This window comes from Callorhinus ursinus, unplaced genomic scaffold, assembly GCF_003265705.2.
Source record: "Callorhinus ursinus isolate GAN/ISIS: 27379988/994484 unplaced genomic scaffold, GSC_fseal_2.0 scaffold11, whole genome shotgun sequence".
NCBI classification, from domain to species: Eukaryota; Metazoa; Chordata; class Mammalia; order Carnivora; family Otariidae; genus Callorhinus; species Callorhinus ursinus.
The window spans coordinates 45,070,286-45,097,158 of record NW_027397073.1 but is presented as its reverse complement, the minus strand read 5'-3'; the positions used below and the strand labels follow the sequence as shown (position 1 = coordinate 45,097,158).

The 26,873-nt window shown below is 40.7% G+C and overlaps 2 long non-coding RNA genes across 2 annotated transcripts in view; both read right to left on the bottom strand.

The window, feature by feature from the left end:
- LOC141373748 (uncharacterized) overlaps positions 1–26,873 on the bottom strand; it is a 78,258-nt gene that overhangs the window by 28,846 nt on the left and 22,539 nt on the right. The window lies entirely within an intron of this gene.
- On the bottom strand, positions 15,509–20,956 carry LOC112835361 (uncharacterized). Its single transcript, XR_003211186.2, has 3 exons — positions 20,706–20,956; positions 18,604–18,672; positions 15,509–15,627 (listed from the first exon to the last, which is right to left on the bottom strand). It is a non-coding gene; the product is annotated as an uncharacterized lncRNA (long non-coding RNA).

Sequence of the window (26,873 nt, the reverse complement as noted above, 5' to 3'; positions counted from 1 at the left end):
AAGGAAGGAAGGAAGGAAGGAAGGAAGGAAGGAAGGAAGGAAGGAAGGAAGGAAGGAAGGAAGGAAGAACAAAATATAGCCTGTGTCAGGCCATGGCAGGGGGCTTGCTTTATGTAATGAACAAACTACCTCCCCAAAGAATTCTCCTGAAACTGGATCTGAGCCTGGGTGGATAATATAAAATGGGATGTACTGAAAATAGTTTTTTTAACCAGCAATCCTAGTACATATTAGGTTATGATCTACATCCAACTTCTCATTTAAAACGGTTTGGAGCTCAATAATTAGTATGAAAGGTAACTTCCAGAAATGTTTGACAGGAAAACCCATTATTTCTGTATGAGGCTGCCACCTGGTCTCCATGTCCACCAAAGTAGTAAATGAGTCCCAGAATGCTTAGGAAAAGCTGACACACTGAACTAATCTTTAATTTATTGATTTGCTACTTCACTGAAAAAAAGTAGTATATCAATAAATGGCGTTAGTTAAGAAGTCAAGGTCCAAGAAGAAACAGTGAGGGTTTGCTAGAATACACTGAGTACATCAAGGTTTGTAGAAAATAAAATCGGAAGCTTCTGGGAGAAAACTGATGTCTGGTAAGGACACAAGAGCATCAAACAATATAAACTTTTAAGATCAACAAACTTGAAGATCTATTTTATAATGTCCTTCCTTTTTTTCTGCCTTCCTAGCTGTACAAAAAAAAAAAGCAATAAACTGGAAATTTTCAGATAAACTAATCTAAAAACAGTAAGCGAAATGAATAATTTAGAACTCTAGGATCCAGCAAAATATGACTTTGTAACTTATGACTTTATGCTTAATTATAATGATCAATTAAAGAAATCTCTGTATGAAAATTAAAAATAGGGAATCCTAAAATGATAAAACTAAAAAGGAAAGTAAAAGAGAAAAGGCAATGATGTAAAATTAAAATAATCCTTAATTCTGAAGATGAAAATGGTCCCTGAACATATTTAAATTACTTCTTGCTCTTGCAGGCTCATATTAGTCTTTCAGAAAAAGAAATTGTAAAATTTTCCTTCATACCAAGAGAAAATGTTGCCGAAACACATTTTCGGAGTGTCTATGGTATGACATATTAATAATTTGGAGATGTACAAAATGATTCCTTCTTAATAAACATGGGAAGTTGATTTTGAATAAAATTTTAAGTAAACTGTATAAATACACATGTGGAATAATTGAGATTTTGATTAGTAAAGAGCAGAGTGACCAAGGATGTCATTCCCCAATATGATTATTAAAATTTTTGTGTATTCTTTTCTAACATTTTTTTATTTCAATTAATGTTTATTAAATAGTTGTACATAAAATCATGTATCCTTTTTTCATTTAACAGCATATCAGAGGCATTTTAATGTGACTACATAACAGCTAGCAAATAGTACCTCCAGTGTGTCATGATTTTATTTTATTTATTTATTTTTTATTTTGTTGGACATTTGGATTACACGTATGCAATTACTACACTATAAAACCACTATGATGAACATTCTAATGCATAAGGTTTTGACAGCCCACGTAGACTGATTGCAAAAATGCCAAGAGTTCCCCTTTCAGTGTCCATGCCCCCTTGCCATGTAACTGTGAGTGTCCACCTTGACTCCAAAGTCAGCCATGAGACTTGCTGGGCAAATAGGATATTAGCAACCCTGATGCATGCAAGTGCTTGCGCATGAGAGTTTGCTCCCTTGCTCCCCTGGGAATTCTATCTCCACATCAACAGGCCTGGGCTAGCTGGCTGAATGAGGAGACATATGACCAGCCGCTCCCATCCCTACTGCAGACCTGTCAACTACCAGACGTGATGAAAGCCATCCCAGATCACCCAGCCACCAGCCAACTCACCAACTGAACAGCCTTGTTTGAAGATTGGAGCAAGCCTTGTTGAAATCAGCAGAGCTGGTCCAGACAAGAAGAAATGCCAGTGATCCAAAGAATCATGAGCCAGAGAAATGGTTATTATTTCAAGCCACTTTGTTTTGGAAGGGTTCGTTACACAGCTTAAAACCTAACGAATGTAGACTTTTTCCTGTATTTCTTTAGGCTACTTTCCCAGAAATGAATTTACTTGGTCAAAGGGCAAGCACACTGACTATTCACTGACTGATAAGCAGTCTTCCTTCTCAACATTCAGTAGCCCCAAGAATGAATTAGCCATTCTGTTACTATGATCTGAGTGGTTCCTAAAGTCTTCAAAGACTCTTCTTTCAGGGAGCCAGAATGTGATACTTAAGAAGTCAATGGGCTAGGGGGCACCTGCATGGCTTAGTCGGTTAAGGGCCCTACTCTTCATTTCTGCTCAGGTCATGATCTCAGGGTTGTGAGATCAAATCCCTGGTGGGGCTCCACGCTCAGAAGGGAGTCAGCTTGAGTCTCTCTCCTTCTGCCTGTCCCCCTGCTTAAGCACACTCTCTCTCTTTCTCCCTCTCTCTAAAATAAATAAATAAAATCTTGAAAAAAAGAAGATGTCAATGGGCTAAAGGAGAATGCTTTTTGCCAGGATTTCCTTAAGATCCACAATTTGAACCTCCAACCCCAGTAAAGAGACACAGGTCCCAGATCCCACCAGTAATGTGGGAAGTTCTCTGTCTTTGGGCATCCTTACTCTCAGGTCTGATGAGGTCCACTCCATAACAGAAGAGCCACCTGCCTCTTACTTTCTTTCACTCATTCATTCAAAACATAATTACTTAGAGTTTATTAGCTAATGAACCAGGCATTGAGAGGCAGCAAGAAAATGGTTCCTACCTTCCAGATACTTAGTCTTCTGGAGGAGAGGAGAAATATCTAGCCACACAGATCCTGGCAGCAATCTCTGGACTTTCTATTAAAATATATCCCAAAACACACTCTGCAGCCACCCACCTCCTACCCTGATCCTAATTTCATCTCTCTTGACTTTGGTAGTAAAGTAAAAAGTGACTTAGACCAAAAATAATTTTTATATTAAATACATGCTAAAATAATAAATTCTTGGATACATTGAGTTAAATAAAATATATTAAAATTAATGTCACTTGCTTCTCTTTATTTTTTTAATGTTATTTAAAAATTTTAATGCGTGGCTCACATCCTATTTCTGTTGGACAATGCTGCTGCCCTACATACTTTCAAAATCTGGGTGAAAAGGATGCTGATTTAAACTGAGCAGTAAAGAAATTAACTGAATGAACTTAACTACAATCTGGACAGAGGCAAAGACTCACATCAAATAACAGGATTGGGTCAAGGTATGGATATGGCACTCTGCACGTGACATAGAAACTTGGAAGATTAGCTAAGCCTTGGGTTGGTAACACAGAATCCTCAGAGGCATGTAGCCCTCAAGCCTCACATCCCACCTCCTACCTCTGACCACATCCTGGCCATGACTTGTCCACCCAATAACCAACCTCTTCTCACCCACTAGACAGAATCTTCTAATGGGTATGTATGTTTTCCAGATTGGGAAATCCATTCCCAATTCATGAGAATGAAATATAAATATGATGAAATAAATCCAGCCCACAGTGTTAACAACTTGGTGTAATATTCAGAAGGAAGTTTTATCATTAGGACAATCAGTATGTAGTATCTGGTATTAAAGCATTTTTAAGAGAATTTGGCATATAGGGAATCTGACAGGTTATTTTTTGTGATTCTAACATAAATATGCAAATAATTTCAGAACTGTTTTGAAAGGATTAAGAGAAAACACAGTAAATAATATTGGAACAATTCAGACAATTTTTTATGTCTATTTGTTTTGCTATGTTCGCAAACTTAATGTAGATTTACAAGAGATTTTTAAGTTCTTGGGAAATTTCTCCTTGTTAGAGTCAATAATTTGCCCTTTCAGGCATCCAAAACTGTATAAAAGAAATGAAACCTATTAAATATATTGGTACATGTTTAAATGTATAAGGAATTTAATTAAATTAGATTTGTTAATAGGACTGGCTATTTAAGGACTCCTGGTCTTACAACTTGAATAGATTAAATAACTAACCTAAGAAAAAGGGGAGTTATTTGCTTTTATTTTAATCATGTTTTATATAGAATACAAGATTTATAAGATAAAATTAAAAGTTTAATAAACAGATTAATTTTTTAAAATTTTGTACATTGTTTACCTAAAACTCAAGTATTAGAAATAGTTCTTTCTATGCACAAAAGCCCCACTCAGGACATGAAAAAATCATGCACAGCCACAAGGGAAGGTATCCAAAATTTTTGCGGGAAAGCCAAGTCCATCCTTGTACTGAAATGATCCTTGTTTCCTGGGTAATGTTTCCATTACAGAATTAAAAGGTAGTCTTAATAGGATGTAATAGAACTTTGTAATTGGATGTCACCTCAAACTCTGTATCTGCCTCAGGATATCCCCATCCTTGGAAGCATTTGCCTGGTTATGCCCACAAAACGTGGCTGTGTGGGTTGTGTGCAAGCCCTCTGTGAGCAGCCCTTCAGCCAAGGAGACCACATTGGGGCAGGGGTGCTGGACTGCTCGTACAGTGAAGAACTCCACCCTTGGCAGAGGTCTCAAAGAGTACCTTCATATCACCTTGAACTAGGACTAAAGAGACAGTAAAAACCAAGCAAGGGGTATCTTGCAATCCTGACATTTCTCTCTCATTATTGAAAGAACCAAAGTTGGGCTTATCACAGAAAGAGGATTCATTCCTAATTCTGGCAGTCCTTAAAATATCTTCGGTATGTCCACAATAGCAACCATGTCAAGATGCTAACCCAGACATGCCTTGTACTTTGATACTCCATATTTTCCTTTCAGAGAGAAGCAGGAATAAAGTTGAAAACACAATGTGGGAGCCAAATCACGGAGGGCCAGAAACTAAAACCAAAGGGCATTTACTTTATTTAAAAGGCAGTGATGAATTGGCCAAGATTTTAAAGCAGACAAGTAAATTTATAAAAATAAAATTTTTTTTTTAAAAAAGCACTTTAAAAAGACCAGTCTTGGGGCGCCCAGATGACTCAGTCGGTTAAGCCTCCGCTGATGATTTCTGCTCAGGTTATGATCTCAGGGTTATGAGATCAAGCCCAATGTCTGGCTCGTGCTCAGCCAGAGTCTGCTTGAGAGATTCTCTCCCTCTCCTTCTCTCTATGCCCCTCCCCTGCCTCGGATTCTCTGTCTCTCTCTCTCAAATAAGTGGATAAGTCTTAAAAAAAAAAAAAAAAAAAAAAAAAAAAAGACTAGTCTTTTCCAGTAGCACACATTCAGGGAGAACCTAAAGGTAAGAGACCAGGAAGAAGGTACAGCAAGAGCTGCCTGAGATCTGAACTAGTGTTGTCTAAGTTGTAGGGCAACTAATTTATGGTGTGAAGCGGGATACTTTTGTGAGTAAGAGAGCGGTAGCAGAATGGGGGTGTTTGGGGTAAATTTCAGTTGTCCTGGGCAAACTGGGATGTACAGTCACTCTAGCCAGTGGGAAGGCAAAGGAAGAAAGATGATAGAGAAATGTGAAGAAAAAAAGCAAAAAGACAGTGATTGACCAGACTCAGGAGGTCAAGAGGGAAGGAAGAATCAAATACAATGCAGAGCTCTAGGTAACTTGGAGAATACTGGCACCATGAACAGAAACTGGACACACCTGGGTGCTGGGTAGGGGAGGAAGTAGCCAGGTAGAGATGTCCAGCAAACAACAAATGCTGGATTAAAACCTGACCAGGTCAGGAGATAGAAATATGGGACTCATCTCCATAAGGAGGGAGGGAAAAGAAGGAAGAGAAAGACAGTCTTGGGAATACACTTAACTATAGGAGGAGAAAAGGAAGGGTAGTCAGTGAAGGAGTCAACAAAGGGGTCAGAGACATACAAAGAGGAAAATCAGGCCCTACCACCAAAACAAAGGCTTTCGTGAGTGAGTTTAGAGAAAACAGGAGAACAATGGAGCAGACACTATAAGAAACACCAGTTTGAGGAGAAGTAAGCCAAAACCACTGGATTAGCAATCAGGGAGCTACCAGTCAATCAAGAATCTCTCTCTTTTTTTTTTTATTATGTTATGTTAATCACCATACATTACATCACTAGTTTTTTTTTATGTTATGTTAATCACCATACATTACATCATTAGTTTTTGATGTAGTGTTCCATGATTCATTGTTTGCGTATAACACCCAGTGCTCCATTCAATACATGCCCTTTTTAATACCCATCACCAGGCTAACCCATCCCCCCACCCCCTCCCCTCTAGAACCCTCAGTTTGTTTTTCAGAGTCCATCGTCTCTCATGGTTCATCTCCCCCTCTGATTTCCCCCCTTTCATTTTTCCCTTCCTACTATCTTCTTCTTCTTTTTTCTTTAACATATAATGTATTATTTGTTTCAGAGGTACAGGTCTGTGATTCAACAGTCTCGCACAATTCACAGAGCTCACCATAGCACATACCCTCCCCAATGTCTATCACCCAGCCACCCCATCCCTCCCACCCCCCACCACTCCAGCAACCCTCAGTTTGTTTCCTGAGATTAAGAATTCCTCATATCAGTGAGATCATATGATACAAGAACATCTCTTTAGAGAGCTGGGAAATGAAGTTACATTGCAAGGTAAGTAGTGAGTAGTGACAAGAAAGTAGAAACTCAGAGGATAGACTATCCTCTTTTAAATGCTCAATAGTGAAAGAAGGAGAAAGACCACAGGGTTCTGGGGAGATAATCCAACCCTATACAGAAAACATATTTCCAAGGCCAAAATCCTAAAGCTAAATTCAAGTTCTCTACCCAGGTGAGAACCATGTGAAAACCGTCTGATTCTCTTGGGCTCTGCCTCTTCATTTTGGAGAGAGCCCAGTAAAGCCCACATAATAACCTACAGCATGTTAACTTCTGTTTGAAGTCTCTCAGTGATTGTAAATTCTGGATCAACTGTTTCAGTTGAATTCAAGTCAAGTGGTTCTTTGTGCTACTGGAATTTTTTCAAAAATCTCATCACTCATTCAAATTCCCATTTTATGTTATTTAGAAGACTGTCGATTTAGGTATATTCCACCGTAGAAATACAATTTTAATTTGTAACTTATAAAGTAAAAGTTTGCTTTCATCTTTAAAAAGGTAGAGAAAGGGGAAAGAGAGGAAGGTGGGAAGAACAGAGACAGGAGTGGCAACTCGTTTGTATATACATGGAGGTAAATAAAATTCCCTCTAGACTGGCTCATTTGAACACTTGGTCATTAATCAAGACAGTACTCCAAGAAAATTGAAACTGACTTACATTATTGATTGTTCTGTGTTTTGCCCACCCATCCCCAATCTCAAACCCTCTCCCTGTACCTGTCTAGCTCCTGGTCATGATTGGGTTACAGCTAAACAACACTTTGCCATTACTGCCCTTTAAAATGGGGTTGGCATAACATGCCATATGGGATTTTCATAATCCTTGACATCCTTTATTGCTATTATTTTATACTGTCTGACTTCCTCACCAACCAATAGTCTAAGAGGTTAAGAACCATGGCTGTCTTGTATACAACTGTATCAATACTTTGCATAGGGCCTAGCATGAAGTAGGTGCCTAATACTACTCAGGAAATGAATAAATACACAAAGCTTTGAAAACAATATAATCATTTATCAATGCTGGTTCTATCTCCTATTTTGGACAGACTACAGCATTATTTTTTAATTCGTAGAATTAAAAATCATAGTACTTCAGAGCAACAGTGATATTTAAAGATGATCTGGTTTAAATAAATTTATTTATTATCTATCTAGTTATCTTTGGGGGGAGGGAGAGGGAGAGAGAGAATCTTAAGCAGACTCCACGCCCAGCACGTAGCCTAATGCGAGGCTCGATCTCACAACCGGGAGATCATGACCTGAGCTGAAATCAAGAGTCAGACGCTTAAGCGACTGAGCCACCTGTGTGCCTTGCAAACACTTATTTTTAGCAACAGATTTTTATTTTCCCAAAACACAATCTTATAAAGGCACTAATTTCTAAGTCAGGTAAAGTAGAGCTGTTCTGTTGAAACATAAGCTGCGGAAACCAGAGCTCTATCTGTTCCGGGGCTCTCATTTTCAAGGAAGCGCACCACACACATCTAACACAGCTCCACAGGAAGTTGAGGCTTACTGGATGACAACTTGAAAACCATGAGACTGGATTAATAGCCACAATATATTAAAAGCACCTGGAAAACAAGAAAAATTACAAGTTAACCAATGAAAAAAAAGTGTGCAAAGTTTATGAAGAGGAAATTTACCAGGAAAGATATACTCATGGCCAGTAAAGATATGTAAAGATGAGGAACTTCTCTGCTAGTCAGGAAAATGTAGGTTGAAACAACAGGAAAAAACTTTACCCATAATACTAGTAAAATGCAAATATTTATATTATCAAGAAGGACAAATAGCACTGTCACGGAGGTGGAAATCGAGCAGCAATTCCAATTTTAAACTGTATCTGCCCTTTGACCCAGAAAACTACTTCTAAGAATCTATTCTACAAAAATTCCAAGCATGTGCATAAAGATAAACATCCTTGAACGTATCTTTGTGCTTTTATTTTTAGGTGCAAATTTCAACCTTTGTTTGTATTTCTTTTTTTTTTTAAGATTTTATTTATTTGTTAGAGAGAGACACAGAGAGAGAGAAAACACAAGCAGTGGGAGTGGGAGAGGGAGAAGCAGGCTTCCCGCTGAGCAGGGAGCCTGATGCGGGGCTCGATCCCAGGACCCTGGGACAATGACCTGAGCCAAAGGCAGACACTTAACAACTGAGCCACCCAGGCGCCCCCCTCATTTGTATTTCTTGTTGCAAAAGTTCACCAAAAAATGCAGGCAAAAGGGAATATAAGCAAAAGACCAAGTTTTAAAACAACATTTTCCTTATGGCCAGTAAGTTCTAACTTAAAAGTAAGGTATGTTTTTATATTTAATCAATTATTTTCTTGGAATACTAAAATCTATTTATTAAGGGGCTCCTGGGTGGCTCAGTTGGTTAAGCATCTGACTCTTGGTTTCGGTTCAGGTCATGATCCCAGGTTCATGAAATCAAGCTCAGCAAGGAGTCTACTTCTCTCCTTCTCCCTCTGCCCCTCCCCCTGCTTGCATGTTCTATCTTTTTCTCTCTAAAATAAATAAATAAATCTTTTTAAAAAATCTATTTATTGAAACACGTATCAGAGGTGCCTGGGTGGCTCAGTCGTTAAGCATCTGCCTTCGGCTCAGGTCATGGTCCCAGGGTCCTAGGATCGAGCCCCGCATCGGGCTCCCTGCTCCGCGGGAAGCCTGCTTCTCCCTCTCCCACTCCCCCTGCTTGTGTTCCCTCTCTCACTGTGTCTCCCTCTGTCAAATAAATAAAAAAAATCTTAAAAAAAAAAAGAAAGAAACATGTATCAGTTTACTTCTCCCAAAGCCATTATTTCATGGTATTTGTCAGGTGCATAAATACTTACCTGAAACAAAAGAAAAACTTAGACCTCAAAAATGTTCATATTAATACGACATAGAATCAGGGCACCTAGGTGGCTCAGATGGTTAAGCATCTGCTTTCAGCTCAGGTCATGATCCCAGGGTCCTGGGATTGAGTCCCACGTCAGGCTCCTGGCTCAGCAGAAGTCTGCTTCTCCCTCTCCCTCTGCCTCTCCCCCTGCTCATGCTCTGTCTCTCTCTCTGTGTTTCTCTGTCTCAAATGAATAAATAAAATCTTTTTTAAAAAATATGATATAGAATCTTACAAGCAAGTCAGATAAATGTGTTTTAAAACGGTTCTTCACGGATGCCTGGGTGGCTCAGTCAGTTAAGCGTCCAACTCTTGATTTCGGCTCAGGTCATGATGGTTTCGGCTCAGGTCGTGATCTTAGGGTTGTGGGATCGAACCCCAAGTGGGGCTCCACACTCAGCGCAGAGTCTGCTTAATATTCTCTGTCCCTCTGCTCTGCCCCTCCCCCCTGCACACTCTCTCTCTCAAATAATTATTTTTACAAAAATAAAACAGTTCATTATACCAGTGACATGAAACACAATTTCCAAGCTGTAATTCACATCCAATTTAAAACATTTTTTGCTATATGCATATTTGGTAACACTTTTTTTATATTTTAAATTTATGACTGAAGTATAGTTGACATACAATGTGTTATTAGTTTCAGGTGTACAACATAGTGATTTGACAATTCTATACATTACTCAATGCCCACCATGATAAACGTAATCACCATCTGCTGCCATACAATGTTATAACAATATTATTGACTATATTCCCTATACTGTACTTTTTATCTTTGTGACTTACTTTATAACTGGAAGTTTGTACCTCTTAATCTGTTTCATCTATTTTTCCCATCCCTCCACCCACCTCCCCTCTGGCAGCCACCAGTTTGCTCTCTGGGTTTAAGAGACTGTTTTGTTTGTGCATTTGTTTTGTTTTTTAGATTCCACATGTAAGTGAAATCATACAGTATCTGCCTTTCTTTGTCTGACTATTTTTGAGTATTATTTTTAATCAAAGAAATTTAGCAACAACCTCAATGACTATCAGTAGGAGACTTAAATAAATCATTATAGTCTCACCATAGAACACTATGAAATCATTTTTTAAATGGCAGATAATAAAAACAATAAAAGTAGTAGTTGATCCAGTGGAATGTTAAATGGGAAGTTGTTGTTTTTTTTTTTAAGATTTTATTTATTTATTTGACAGAGAGAGACACAGTGAGAGAGGGAATACAAGCAGTGGGAGTGGCAGAGGGAGAAGCAGGCTTCCCGCTGAGCAGGGAGCCCAATGCGGGGCTCGATCCCAGGACCTGGAATCATGACCTGAGCCAAAGGCAGACGCTCAACGACTGAGCCACCCAGGCGCCCCTAAATTGAAAGTTTTAACCAAGGCACCAAGATGCAGTAAATATAGGATACCAAAGTCAGTACCAATTGAACTTCCAATAAAAATAGTAAAACAAACCTATTCCTGAACTTCCAAACATCTCACCCTATTCAAAGATACAAAGGGAGCAATTTATGGGAAATCAAGAGGATGTGAAGAGTACTTCTTTGCCGAAAGCCACTGGTGTACAATGAGTAGCACCAGGGGGGTGGGGGGGGGGGGGGGGGTCTGAGGTGCTCCCTGTATCTCAAGTTAAGAGCGAGGGACTCGAGAGAGACGACTCAGAGAAATAAACACCTCCTGAGTTTAGCAGGACAGGGGATACAGTGACATGGGGTCTGATACCATCTGAGAAATCGAAGCGGAGAGGCAGGCTGTCTAGCTTCTGATGGATGAATTGAAGGAGAGCTGGCTGGGTTGGGGGTGCCTGCACCCCCAGAGTCTATGGAAGGAGGAAGACTTCAGTGATTCCCTTGGGCCAGATGTGCACCGTGAGGAACAAAGAGCCAGCCGGATGTCTTCGTGGGGCCTGTCTCGTGGGGCCAACTGAGAGGGCAGGCCGCCAGGCCTCAGCAGAGAGAAGCTGAAGGTAAAGATGTATTTCTCAGGACTGTGTATGGGAAAGCAGCCAGGGGAAGGCCAGTTCATCATTCTTGTCAAGGGAAATACAGGTGGGAAGCCCCCAGGGGCTGGGGATGTCCCAAAAGAACCCATGCAAACATCCAGAAGAAAAAGAGTCCATTGTTAAAAGCTGCCCAATTCAGAAAGCACAAACTCACCCAACCATGAAATGGCTTTCCCGTCCCCTTAGTGCCTCCCCTTCTCCCTGCCTCAACCCTGAACGTGTCAGAGACCAAAGAAGATGCCAGAAGAAGAGCAGGAGGATAGGATGGAGAAAGAAGAACCTGAATTCAACCCACCTTTCCCAGGCGTGGTTTCCCACCTATGGCAGGTGCTAGCCGGATGACGGGAGGGGTTCATGGCTTAACTATAAGGAAGTAAGGCAAGTTTATTTCTCACATGGTCCTGATGTTCTAATTTCTGAACTGACACTGTGTTTACAGCCTTAAATGACTTCAGGATCTTTTATTACCTAAGGATGATCGAAGAGCTGTGGGCCTTCCAGAGCTTTCATCTAGTAGCAGAGGAAACAACACCCCCCACTGAATAAAGTTTAAATGATCAAGAGACAATAAACAAATTGCTTTCTGACTACGAGCCCTGTGAGCTCCACGTACAGATGCATTCGCATTTATCAAGTGCTGATTTTGCCCAGCACAGTGAACACGTCACTGCGGTTTTTTATCAGTTACACTGTAGATGCTGCCAGAGAAAGAAGACACCAGGTTAATAAAGCAACTATAGGACAATGAAATCCCATTGAAATTAAACATAAACAAAACAAAGCATTGTGTGTGTATGTTTATGTTCAAGTGTGTATATTTGCAAATGTTCGGGAGAATTATGAGAATGCATATTAGTTAGGGCTCCCCAGAGAAACAGAGCTGACATGATGTGTGTACATATATAGAGAGAGATTTATTTTAAGGAATTGTCTTATGCCATTGTACGGGCTAGTGAATCCAAAATCTGATGGGGGAAAGCTGGTAGGCTGGACACTCGAGGAAGAGTTGAAGTTTGAACCCAAAGATCATCTGCTGGCAGAATTCCTTCTCGCTCAGAGGATGTCAGTCTTTGTTCTAATTAAGACCTTCAACTGATGAGATGAGGCTCACCCACATCGAGGAGGATAATCTGCTTTACTCAGAGTCCACCAATGTAAATCTTAATCTCACCCAAAAAACACCTTCACTGGGGCGCCTGGGTGGCTCAGTTGGTTAAGCATCTGCCTTCGGCTCAGGCCATGATCTCAGGGTCCTGGGATCGAGCCCTACGTCGGGCTCCCTGCTCAGTGGGGAGTTTGCTTCTCCCTCTCCCTCTGCCCCTCCCAGTTTGTGCTCTCTCCCTCTCTCTCTCCCCCAAATAAATAAAATGTTAAAAAAAAAAAAAACACCTTCACAGAAACACTGGGAACAATGTTTGACCAAATATCTGGGCACCATAGCCTAGTCAAGTTGATACACAAAATTAACCATCAAAGGAGGATACACACCAAACTACTGATAGTGAGTGGGTACCTCTGGGGCAAGGAGCAAAAGTGAAAGGAAATCAGGCAGAATTTTCACTTCTTACTCTATCAGTGTACACTATTCACCCCTAACCCCGAGTAAGGAGGAAAGTGTTCTGCTCCTGCTCCAGCATTATAAACAATGATGCTCTGAACCTTCTCAGGTAGAGCCATTTTCCAGGGCTAGGTGCTTTCAGGGCCAAGGATATATGCCTACCCAGAGGACTTGCCCACAATATCAGACTGCATTTCAGGCACCTGGGACTCTAGAATGCCCTAGCTGGGGCTTTCCCAAGTCTGCCCTCTCCAGCACAGATGCACGGGATTAGTGAGTGCTCCCCAAGCCCTGAGAGGTAACAAGGGGCAGGTGTTCATTGGGCTGAGTGATGGCAGCTGAGGATGGATGGAGTCCGACGTGTGGATGGGGTTTCCCCAATGTGTGCCCAGGGCCCCTGGCAGTGGGAAGAGAAGATGGGTGGGGCCGCGGGCCAGGACCAGCTCTCTCCCCTATGCCATGTTTTGACAGAGACCTCTAAAGAGTCCATCCACTTCAGCCCCATCTTCCATGAGTTAGGGTGGATATATTTGTCAACAGGAAACATAATTTAAAACCAAGTCTTATCCCAACCCAGAACCCTTTCCACAAAGGTAGTAGAGAAAGAAAAGAGTTATATGCTGAGTAAGTATTAAACCAGAATGGGATTCGCATCACAGGTAATATGCTAAGAGACTGAAGGACAGAAAGAAATCTCACCCACTTGCATAGCCAGGAAGACACCACCCACCATCTATACGTTCTCAAGATAAACAGTGCCTATTCCCCAAGTCGGAGGACTTGACAGCACCATTTAGGCCACACAGTTCATCCAAATTCACCTGGTAACAGGGGTAACCATCTGCGTTAGCTAACTGGTTTTCTATGATGGAAAAATACACTTCAGTCTTCATGATAGAAAGTAGCTTTGCAATGGGGAGCAAGGTGCCGAACCAAAGTTAAGTTCCTACCCTCCCACAGAAACAATGGGGGTGCTAGCTTCCTGGATGATAGCATTTCAAAAAGACAACTCCCCATCCTTGACAAGACATTCCTGGGTCATAAAGAGACTCCCATGAGACTTATTTAGCTTATAAAAAGATTTGCCTACATTTCAAAGAGACAGAGAAAGAACTTCAGTCACAAGTTTTCTGATGTAAATGCTCTAAGAAAAAGGAGAGAAGGGAAATCTCCTTATTTTTAACAGGAAGAATTAAGCCCCTTATTTTTAATATTTGTCCTTACAGTAAGACATATTTTACTCAGGAGTCTGTCACCTGAATTTCAAATCTTCAGGTATTCACACATATCACATGTGGAGCTCTATTTTCTTGTCAGGACCTGCCAATATGAGAATCAAGTCTGCCAGTCTATTGCTTGTGTTTTTTTTTTTCTAACAACAATAATGTAATACTTTGGTCATCCTAAAATGATTTTTTTTATTTTAAAAAGAGAAACTGATAGACGTTAGTAATTTATTTTACAGATAAGTAAACTGAGGCACAGAATCATTGAGCAACTCGCTCAGTCAGGGTGACTCAAGAAGTTAGTGAGAGAAGTCCTCCAGGTAAAACTCAGCCCTCTTTCCACTGAGCTGTGGGACTTCCCATTCACTCAGACCGTTTACTATGACTTCAGGCTATCCTGACATATCTTAATACGTCTTGATATGGCCTAGGAGTTAAACAGCGGCAAGGACCTCAGAAAAAACTCCATAATGAATTTGAATACCTAAAACTTCCAAAAACATGTTTTGAGCACATAATTGTTGTCTAAGAAGCTAGTCCTAAATCAATATGTCAGAAGAGGTCACTTCGCACTTCCAGAACTAAAGATTTTTTTCAACTGACACATCCGTTTCTCACCCCCACAGCAGCTCCAACATTCACTATAAATCCTGAAGGCTCAAACTCCCCCCAGCCACTCTGGCTCTGACTTCCCCTTCCTCTAACTCACCACTTCCCCGGCACTGCACCTCCTCTGCTCCCCTCGGCTCCACAGGAAACTACACCTGGAATGCTCACCAAGGCCGCAAGCTACCAGACTTTACTGAAGGTTGCCTTTCAACTTGAAATTCAGCTCCCCATCCTATTTCTCATTCCCCTATTCATACACACACACACACACACACACACACACCCGGGCTCAAGACTCTCGTCTTCCTTCCCTGATTCTCTGTTCTCTGGCCCCCTTCTCTCAAAACTCAATTCCTTTCATTTCATTACGCAAAACAGCTTAGGTCTCACCCACAGTTCAGCTGCTACCTTAGTATATCCAGGACTGAAGGACCATCTACTCTGGAGAGCATAAAAGAAAGAAAAGAGCCTTTGTGATTTTAATTTTTTCTTTCTCCATCAGTGGAAGAGAGTAGCACAGAGATTTTTTTTTTCCTACACTCTCAGTAAGGATGATTTCAGCAGTAAGTAATAGAAAACCCAATTCAAAATGATTTAAACAAAGAGGATTTATTACATCATGTAACAAGAAGTCTAGAATTTGGAAGTTTTCAAGATTGACTTCAAGGACACAGCCTCCTCCATCTTTTTTGCTCTGTCATCCTCAGCTTACTGGCTTGGTTCTTAGAGTTGTCTCCTTATGGGTACAATATAGCTGCCATGGTTCCCGAAGTTAAACATAGACACAACAATGTCAGACTGAGAAACACACTTTTCTCCCATAGGTCTCTTTTTATCTCTAAGTAAATGCCATCCAGCATCTGACTGATTGGAACTGGTCACATGTATCCCCCTAAAATACTTCAGCAGAGGAACTGAATTAATCAAAATTGGCTTAAACCAATCATGATTTGCCTCCTGGGACTGAGAAGGGGCCATTTCCTGAGCACATTTGTTGTGGTTATCTGTTTTTATATGACACACCATCCACAAACTTGGTGGCTTAAAACAACAATTTATTATTATCTCTCATAGTTTTGTGAATTGACTGGACTCAGCTGGGCATTTCTAGGGGCTCTCGTGTGGCAAGAGTCAGAAAATGACTGGGGCTGGGGTCTTCGGAAGGCTCAACTGGCTGGATGATCTCCAAGATGGCTTCCTTGCTCATTTATCTGGTCCTTCAGGCCTCTCTGTCTAGCAGAGTATCCCAAACTTCTTATGTGGCAGCCACAAAAGACAGGAAGCAGAAACTGCTAGTCCTTTTGTTTTTAAAGATTTTATTTATTTATTTATTTATTTGAGAGCAAGAGCGCACACACGTGCACATGCACCAGCGGGGAGAGGGGGAGAGGGAGAAAGAGAATCAAGCAGACTCAAGCAGACTCCCTGCTGAGCACGGAGCCCAAGTTGGGCTCCATTTCACCACCCTGAGATCACATCCTGAGCCGAAGCCAAGAGTCAGGCACTCAACCAACTGAGCTACCAGGTGCCCCCAGTCCTTTTTTAATACTAAATCTGGAACTAGCCATTTTCTATAGGTTAAATCAGTCCAGACCAGATTCTAGTGATTCCAACTTTTCAGTGGGTAAGTGACAGGCATGTACAGGGAGGGAAGGAATTCATGGCAGCCATCTTTGGAATCAAGTGACCATTGGATTTCTGACCAACTTTCAAATAAAAAGTGAAAAAACAGGTGTTGAGTAGGCAACCACTTTAGCTTTTCCTTGGTCAAATCATCTCTGTGGAGAAGAGGTCCGTTTGTAATCCAGCCTAATCATGGAGCTCCATTACGGATCTCAAACCAGCATGGCCATTCGTGAAGAACTACATAGACTCCTTTGATGTGTTCAATCGCTCACTCAGTATTAGCTACCATAAATTTTTTTAATCATAAGGTATTTTAGCTGATAGAAATTTAGAGATCATTTTATCCAACAAACCATCTTACAGATTTAGAAGCAAGGATTCAGAGAAACTACATGCCATGTCCAAGATAATAGTAACTGGCAGAGACAGGACATTGAACACTAACCTCAGGCATTTCTCACTTCCCCATTCTGCCTTCACAATATAGAATTCACATCTTCAATTGTGTAGTAGAGTTAGAGCCCCAGATTAGGAATCAGAGACCAAGTTTATGTCTAGCTTTGTGTTAGCCACTCAATATTCAGTCTCATCTTTTCCATAGTAAAAGACCTAATTTTATTTAGGGCACATGCTTAATTAAAACACTGCTTTTCCCTAACTTCCTAGTAGATAGGGTAGCCATGTGAAAAAGTTCTGGGCCAGTAACATTAAAGTATAAGTGTGTGCCTTCCAGAAGCCTCTTTACAAGCTGGCCTTCACCCATGGCTTTTTTCTTCCCCCTTTTGGCCCTTCCTCTACTGTGATGTCTGGCTCCACTCTGGTAGCCAACGTGTAAGCAGCCATTTTGGATTACACAAAGACCACACCCTTGGGAAGTGGGCTCCCAACAACTCAGTACAGCCACCCATACACGATTTTAGTTTCCTCCCAAATTTTCTCCCTCTTGGCTTTCCCAGTCTCCACATAAAGCACCACTACCCTCCGAGACAAAAGACTACTTATAACTTCGGCATCATCTGCAGCTCCCTTATTTCTGTCACCAGACAGCAAACCCTTCACACCTTTCTGATTCTTTCATCACTGCCTGATTTGACTCTTCCCTCCTGGCCTGCCTCGGCCTGAGCGGTTATCTGACTGTAGTGATAGTGCATCTTACAAGGCAGAAAAGAAACGCCAGCGTTCAGACCTTCCTCCAATGAATGTACAGTCCTACCAAAGAGACAGTATGCCATTCATTCATTCACGCACTCAACTTTTATTCCGTGTTTGTTTTGAGCCAGGACCAGAGCTGGTGCTAAAGACAGAGAGATAACTGAGGCATTACCCCTGCCCTCAAGGACTACCCCTTCTAGGGAAGTAGATAGTCATGTCCAAATAGAAACAAGAAACAAATAACTAGATGAAAATTTATTTTCAAGAAGAAAGTCCCAAAGCTAAGTTTCTGTTTGCCATTCAAGGAAGAACAATGCAAACACCACCCAGAATCTCTTAGGCCCAGTCTACACATTTGGAAGAGAGTCCCAGAGAGCCCATGCAATAACCAACAGCACACTAACTTCTGTTATAATCTCTTAGTGGTTGCAAAATGCTATCTATCGTTTTAGCTAAATGGGATTTGGGTGATTACATTCCTTCCAGCTCTACATCTCTCTGTTCTATGAAATACATAACTAATGACAGTTACAGCTATCCAGACACATATATATGAGTGCTTAGAGATGCTCAGAGTGATAGGAGTGTCTGGAGAGGAGCGAGTTAATCTAGGAGGGTTTAACAGAGGAACAACCCACAGAGCATTCCAGTAGGAATGAGAGCATGTTCCTGTCAATAATACTTCCATGTGAATAACAGCCACAATCAGAACCCTCACTGTGCTTAACATAAAAAAGTTGCCACATATACGTTTCTTTAGAAAATAAGACAATACTATTTAATAAAATATTATGGTTTCGTTGCACATATTTATCTCCTATACTCCTACCGTTTCTAAAAATGGATTTGAAATCACTTATAATGAAAAAACAGGAGGATTTGTAAAGGATGAGGGTGAGTGACTTATAACAGGAAACTAAATTAGAATGACGGAATTGATAGGAATACTTACTTCTGAGCTTCCTGGTAGCAGCTAAGGCAAAATGTAAAACATTCTGGATTACATAATTCTCATTAACTGCTAAAAAGAAGGATATTGGTTTATCAGGATCTCTTTTTTTGTTTGTTTGTTTTCCTGCCTTTGGCAACCACCAGTCTGTTCTCTGTTATCTATGAGCTTTGGGTTTTTGTTTTTTTGAAGGGGGTGGTGTTTTCTTTTTTAGATTCCAAATATAAGAAAGATCATACAGTAATTGTCTTTCTCTAATTATTTCACTTGAATACTACCATTAAGGTCCATCCATGTTGTCACAAATAGCAAGATTTCGTTCTTTGTTTGTAGCTGAATAATATTCCATTATACACATACACACACCTGCATGACACAATTTCTTTATCCAGTCATGCATCAGCGAACTCTTAGGTTGTTTCTACATCTTCCCTATTGTAAATAATGTTGCAATGAACATAGGGGTGCATATATCTTTTTGAATTAGTGTTTTTGTTTTCTTCAGATAAATACCTAGAAGTAGAATCCCTAAATCATATGGTAATTCTGTTTTTAATTTTTTGAGGAACCTCCATGCTATTTTCCATAGTAGCTGCACCAATTTACATTCCCACCAGCAGTGCATGAGGGTTCCCTTTTCTCCACATCCTTGCCAGCACTTGTTATTTCTTGTCTTTTTGATAACAGCATTCTAATTGGCATGAGATGAGATCTCATTTTGGTTTTGACTTGCATTTCCCTGATAACTAATGATGTTGAGCAGCTTTTCATGTACCTGTTGGCCATCTGTATGTCTTCAGAAAAATGTCTATTCAGATCTTCTGCCCATTTAAAAAATATCTTTTCAAATTTTAAGAAGTATTTATTGTGTAGAGCTTTATCAAAGGGACACTGAACAATTGGAGGATATTTTCAAGAGTAGATTTACAAATATTTTAAATCAATGCTCAATAAAACACCAAAGCATTGAACCATGTTATGGTCTGGGTAGAACTACCTAATTTAATGTGGCTGCTAACTACAGAAATCTATTTTTAAAAGAAATGAAGGTCCACTGCTAGAGACTCTTGTAAAATTGAACATCCTAAGTTCAACTTCCTACTTAGCTGAGCTGTCACTTTGCACAGATACACTTCTGTGTGACCTGGAACTTTGCAACAGGACTGTGAGTTGTTCTCTGAAATCTCAGTCAACACTTGCTGACCATTTGACCAAGGTAAGACAAACCAGTCCACCAAGTACTGCTCTACAGGATCACAAAGAATTCTCTCATTCTCAGCTGGCTCATCCTGAACTCTGAGTGCCCTGAACTCCACAGAAGGCCACTGGCAGCACCTGGACAGCCTTCCCAAATGGACCGAGTACATTTCCACAGTGCCAGATGTGAGAGACTGATACTTCCTCATTCTCCCTCCAAACATTCCAAGAGCATGGATTCCTCTCGTAGCCCAGATGGATGCTGGTTTGTCCCTCTGACATCTCAGGTTTGGTCCAACCCTGATCACTATACACCTGCCCAGGGGCCACTGAGCTTCACATCCCTAAGAAAGGAGCAATAGTTCTCAGCACCCAATGCTATTCAAAGAACAAGGACTTTGGACACCAAAAGCAAACCTTCCAGAGTAAAACAGGAGTCTAGCAACCACTTTCCAAACTTGGTTTCCCAAGAGTTTCCTGGAGGATTCAGAACCTGCTTCTTACCCTGAATCCCCAGGCTCCCCTAAATCCACAAATCAAATGCTAAAAGCTCCAGAGGGCTTTAAACTCCATTCCCTAAAGCACTCTGGCTCTCAAAGATCCAAAGTACAGCCTGCAGAGGAGTGCAGGATAGGAAACTGTATATTTGTATGTGCTCCTTCCCCCTGGATGGACCTGCCTCTCTCTTGTTCATCTATCAAAATCCTGTTCGTCCTTCAAAACCCGGGTCAGGCATTATCACTTCTGGAAACATTTCCCTGACAATTCCCTCTCTCTCTCTGAAAACAAATCACTCCCAGCCCTGCACTTTTGCCTTCACTGCGTACAGACTCCATGGTTGCCTCTGTCAGTTCACGTATGTAGTTCTCGTGTTTGACCCTACACTCCACGAAGGCAGAGGTCTTTACCTTTCTTTATAATCCTCAGAGCCAGCAGAGGGCTTACCACTTTCTAGGGGCCTACGCAGCATTTGTCAAACTATCTGATCAAGTTTTAAGCACGATTAAAAATTCCAAGGGTGACATCCAGGCTCTGTCAGGCTCCCGGATGGCCTGGGTCAGGTCTTCACACTTTCAATGGAGTCCACCATACTTCAAATTCGATTCTTAAGAGTTGTTCGAGTTGAACTTTTGTAATTCAAGACCTGTGCTGGTGGTAAGTCGGGATAAGGAGGGATTGTGTGCTCACTGCTGTTCTAGAACTTGTAGAAGGAAAGTGTTCTGAAATCTTCTTCTCTTTGGTTCCCTGCTCCTCCCCATTCCCACCCCAGGCCCACTGAATTCTTCCACCTTGGTACTTACTGAGAGCCTCTTCAGCTCACAGTAAAAAAGTCTCTCACTAGGAACCAACAAAGATTCTTTGCTTGACCCAACTTCAGTCAGGTTCTTGAACCTTCTCCTGGGTCCATCTGTGCTCCTTCTTGTGCAATCTAGGTTAAGCAAGAAACCTGCTAAGTCAGTCTCATAAGAACTGCCCCCCCAACCCTCAATATCTGATCATCTTGACATCTGAGTTCCCACCCTCCACGCCCCACCCCCCAGGTAATGGCTGATCACCCGGTCTTCAGCAAACACCCTGCTAGGTCAGGTTAGCCAGACCTCCCCTTAGCCCTGAAGTTTCCTCTCAGTAACTTCCCATTCACTGCCCCACCACCACCACCACCCCGGCCTGCTCCTTGGCCACAAGCAATTCCCACTTACCCATGCTGTATTAAAGTTGAGACCAATTTTCTCCCCCACAGCAAAATGCCAGTGCAGGGGACCTACAGCTATGAGGATGATCCTGAATAGAGTCTGCCTCGCCATCTTTTACAAGTGTCACTGAATATTTTTTTTCTTTAATAGAACCCGTAGGAAAAGCATCAAGCACTGAACTATTTCAGGGAAAAACGAACCTCTACTAACCCAAATCCAAGGAGAAAGACTCAAATGCCTATTTGCAAAGTGGCCTTTTTCTGTTCTTAGAAAGAAAAAAATGTTCCTTTCTCAGCCAGGAACGGGAGAAGAGCGACCACACCCAGGGGGGAGCATTAGAGAAGAAAACTATTGGATCCAAGGGTGCTGAGCCCACCCTCTCGTTCCTGTGTCCACGGAGAGTTCTCTGGGCTGGAGGGGCCTCTTGAGTCACTAGAATTTTGCCTGTCTTCCTTCCCCACCCATCCTTTTAAACAACCTGTGTGCCACGAGTGCTCAGGATGTCGGCAAACTCCTCTCAGAAGGGGGAGTGTATGAGAATCATCACCTTCAGGGTGAGGGCGAAAAGGGAAAACCCTCTAACAGGCAGGGGCCATATGGAATCATTTTGAAATCGGCCACCCATCAGCACAGCAGGGCACACATCATCCCCAGTACAACAGCCTTCCAATTCTGCAGTGTTCTGCAGTACAGAACCTTCCCGTGTTAGACATCTGACAACTCAGCGCCGACGTTCCATTGGTCCCTACAGGACTCGAGTTAAGTGATCTATGGCGTGGGGAAGGAGCCACAGTGTCTGTCCCCAGGCGATGTAGTTACTCCTGTGTTTTTGCCTGTGAGGAGTCCAGATTCGCTCACCCAGCTTTCAGCTCCTACCCCAGCTTCCAGGACTGGGGGGCTCACTTCAAAACTGTGCTTGAAGTTAAAAATCTAACCTAAAATATACATTTTTTTACTTGGTGACTGAGGCATGAAACGGAATCATGTGGGATCAGGAAGTGGCAGAGTAGAACAAAGAAACAATACCAACAACACAGAAATTAGTGTTTTCTGAGCTCTGGGAAACACATGTTTGAGAAAGTTAATTCCCTGGGAAGCACTTGCTTCTATGTTGTAGTTTTTTCTGTTCTACTCTACCACTTTCTTATCCCATGTGATTCTGTTTCATGGCTCAGTCACTGAAAAGAAAATGTATATTTTAATTTTGAAGTGTGAATTCTAAAACATCTTTGAAGTGTGCATTGGTGCAACAAAGCTGAATCCCTGGGCCTGACAGATCAGCAACAGAGGTGAGAGGATTGAAAAGAAAAGTTGAGAGCACAAAAAGTTGATTCAGCAAGAAAATTTTGGATGGCATTAGGTGGCGAGGAAAAAATACGGGGCAAACTCACCTCCTGTTGCTCAAAATCAGGTAAATATTCAGACCACCAAAAACCAAAATAATTCAGACATCTCCTGAAAGCAGGTGGTAGCAATTAACAGGAGAACAAAGGAGTGGTAAAGGTTCAGTTGTGGGGTTTGGGGGATGGGGAGTTTGGTTTTGCTTTGTTTTGTTTTGCATTGATTTTTCTGGGAGAAAAGCACAGCAGTGTTTGAGCCCAATTAAAAAAAATTCTGATGTTAATCGCTTCACTTGCAAAGAAGAATAAATCCAAAAGAAAGGTGTGTACAATGTTAGTGTTATTTTTTTTAATCAGAAACACAGCATTTTAAGTTCAGTCACATTTTTTAATGGCGAAGAGAGCTACAATTGTTTTTCCAAGACAGTTATTCAATAATTCTTACCCTGTTTGCTGTTAGAGGGAAAATCTTTGGAATGAGGGAACTGACACTCAAAGAGGCACAAGACCTGCAGAAGGTCCAGCACAAAAATGCCGCTTAGGTCTGGCGGCTGGTCCTACCAAAGTCAAGGGCCATCTGCTGCTTGACCATCACTTGCTATTTACACTTTTTAAAATTTATTTATCATAATTTCTTTTTATCTAAAAAAATGGGAGGAAGGAAGAGAGGGAGGGAAGGAGGGAGGGAGGAAAGAAGGGGAGGGAAGGGGAAGAAAAGGAGGAAGAGAAGGAAGAAGGCTCACTTTCTTATATCCTGAGAGGTAATTTCTAATCTCAGTGGGAAAAATCTTTATGCTCATATATTTCGACAATAACAAGCTTTGTGTTACCCGAGCAGCCCCTCCTCAAGACGACAATAAAAAATCTTTGTTCAAAAAGAGACATGATTGCTGAGATAGTTTTCATGCTTCCGTTTATTTATTGCAGCAAAAGAGAAAGAAGGTTGATTTCTCAAGCCCTCACTGCACTTCTGAGGGATCTCAAGATTCCAAAAACCTCATTTGATGATGGAAAAAATCCTGCAATGTTGTATGTGGAAAGCCATGTGTATGGAACAGGCCTGAATGTTATGGATTTAGGAAAAAACGAAGACGTGATGGAAGAAGAGAAGTCTTGAAATAAAGAGACAAAGAATCCCTAGAGAGCAATGGGCTAGCTGTCTCTCAAAAAAGGCCTTTAGCTGATGGCACATCTTTTCGGACCTCTTCAGTAAACGTTCAGTTCTCTGTTAAATCTCTCCTGAACCTTTCACAGGCAACTTTTCGCTCGTATCTGTTACTTAAGACAAAGTGAGACAAATAACCCAAATGGGGAAACAAAACTGTATAGCAACACTCACTATAACCAAGAACTTAGAACTTTTCCCTTAAAAATGAGTTATAAATGTTTTGAATAACTTTGGCCATTTGTTATTTTTATTTAAGAACAAAACATACAGAATCTGCAGAATGATCATATGTGCAAATGGCTCAGGAGGCCTATGTATAAATTCGGAGATGAAATCCCTTTGGTGTTTCACATATTTGAGCTCACTTACGTCAACAAACTTTGAAGTTATGGGTTTCTAGAGCAACAAGAATTTTCCAACTCCTCCACAGTGAATACTTTATACTTTTAAAAATATAGATGCAAAATCAAATTGGGAGACATTCGACAAAATCACTGATCTGCGCTCTTCAAAATGTCAAGGTCACGACAAAGACACACTGGAGATTGTTCCAGATTGAAGGAGATTAAAGAGACTTGATAGTTGAAGGCAATGCATCATCTGGGATTTTCTTTTGATATAAAGGAAATTACTGGGAAAATCAGCAATTTGAATAGGTAGATTAGATAATAGCATTACATCAATGCTAATTGTACGATTTTGATGATTGACTGTGGTTATATAAGAGAACGTCCTTACTTTAGGAGACATACAATGAAGTATTTAAGGGAAAAGGAGCAACATGTCTGCAACTTACTCTTCAAAACACAGTTCAGAAAAAAACAAAGAAAATGCATATATGTGCATATACATACATTATACACACATGCACATGGAATGGGGAGGTATAAAACCAATGTGGTATAATATAAAAATCTAGAGAATCTAACTATAGGGTACACGGGAATTCTTTGTACTATACTTACAAGGTCTCTATAAATCTGAAACTATGTCAAGACAAAGAGCAAATAAAAAATATTTTTAAATAAAAATGTATAAGATTAAATTTTTTACTACATACATTCCTACATGGCCTTTAGCTGTATTTCATAAAAACACTACATTAAAAGGTCAAGACTCTACTAGGGTATTTTATCCTAAAATTATGTATGAGAGAGCACTATTTCAAGAAGGAAATATCTAACAATAAGAAGTTAAAAAAAAAAAAAAAACCACAGAGATCATTACACTCACAGCTTGATATCTGGAAAAAGGCTTTAGAATGGAGACAAGTTCCTTACAGGTTAGCAATAAATATATTTTAAAATATAAAGCTTACTTATTTTAGAAAAGGGAAAACATTATTATCAAAGGAAAGAATTATCCCCCCAAAATATCAATACCTTTTAAAAGAGCAAGATTTCTCCCCACCCCCTACTGTGCTAAACATAGAAGAAGTTTGGGGATAGGAAACTGATGGGAAAGGAAGTAACAATACCCATCACTGATAGAAGTCCCAGCGCAAAAAAATGCCCTAAACTGGGTTGTAGGCCTGGGTTCATTGGGATTGTTTTAACAAATGTTTTTTAAGGAGCACGTAAGAGTTCTTCAACATCTTTTACACCTTCTAAGGATGAGATTCACTTTACCCTGTAGATGAATTTATCTGGAACAAAGTAGTCAAGTAATGGCCCTAGACAGTCTGCAAAATCCAGTGGCAAAACCACAAAGAGCATACACCTCCTGGGTTATGTTTTATGTATTTAATATTAATAATTTAGTCAGGGGCGCCTGGGTGGCTCAGTTGGTTAAGCGACTGCCTTCAGCTCAGGTCATGATTCCGAAGTCCTGAGATCGAGTCCTGCATTGGGCTCCTGGCTCAGGGGGGAGCCTGCTTCTCCCTCTGACCGTCTCCCCTCTCATGCTGTCTCTCTATCTCACATAAATAAATAAAATCTTTAAAAATAATAATAGTAATTTAGTCATAAACTTAATAACATCACATTTACAAATGTCCCTACTTTGCAAGTTAATGTCTGAGAGAATGGGTTGGTCTCCTCACCCTCTTCGATACAAGTTCTCCAGACTACAATAAGAGGAATTCATCATAAAACATGAATAACAAGGCCACATTACCAATCTTACTTTTTTCTCAATTTCAGTAAAATTTCAAACCATAGTGCTTCATTTCCCAATCTAAACATTTTATTAACATATATGTTTGCATTTAATTTTATCAGTACAAAAACTCCTCAGTAGAGAACAAAGCAAATTTAAAAGCTAATCAAGTGGTGACTTATTTTAGCCCTATCCAAGTATCTCTAAAAAATCATGTGAATTGTCATGAATTGTCTAAATGTCAGGACACAGGTTTAAATTTTTAATAGTCCCATCTAAAAAATATGAAACCATTTTTTTTTCTAATTTGACTTCATTTTCCTTGCTCAATGAAAACTCTACTCACATTCAGTTTGAAGTTTATGGCTTCAGCTCTGTGAGTTATATAAGCCCAAAAAGGTCAGCTCACTTATTTTAAAGAAGAAAGGTATTTTTTACCCTCCTATGACTCAAATATGGCTAAAGTGACCCAGCTGAAGCTTTAAAAAGACTCACCTACCAGTAGTTTGGAAAATTTTAACTCAAGACAATGGAATCCATAACTCAACATGAGACTTTTCAGTAGCACACTCTTTTTGTTTTAAGATTTTATTTATTAATTTGAGAGAAGGGAAAAAGAGAGAGAGCATGAGTTGGGAGGGGGGACAGAGGGAGGGAATCTCAAGCAGACTCCCTGCTGAGCACAAAGCCTGATGCAGAGCTCAATCTCATGACCCTGAGATCATGACCTGAGCTGAAACCAACAGTCGGACAATGAACCGACTGAGCCACCCAGGT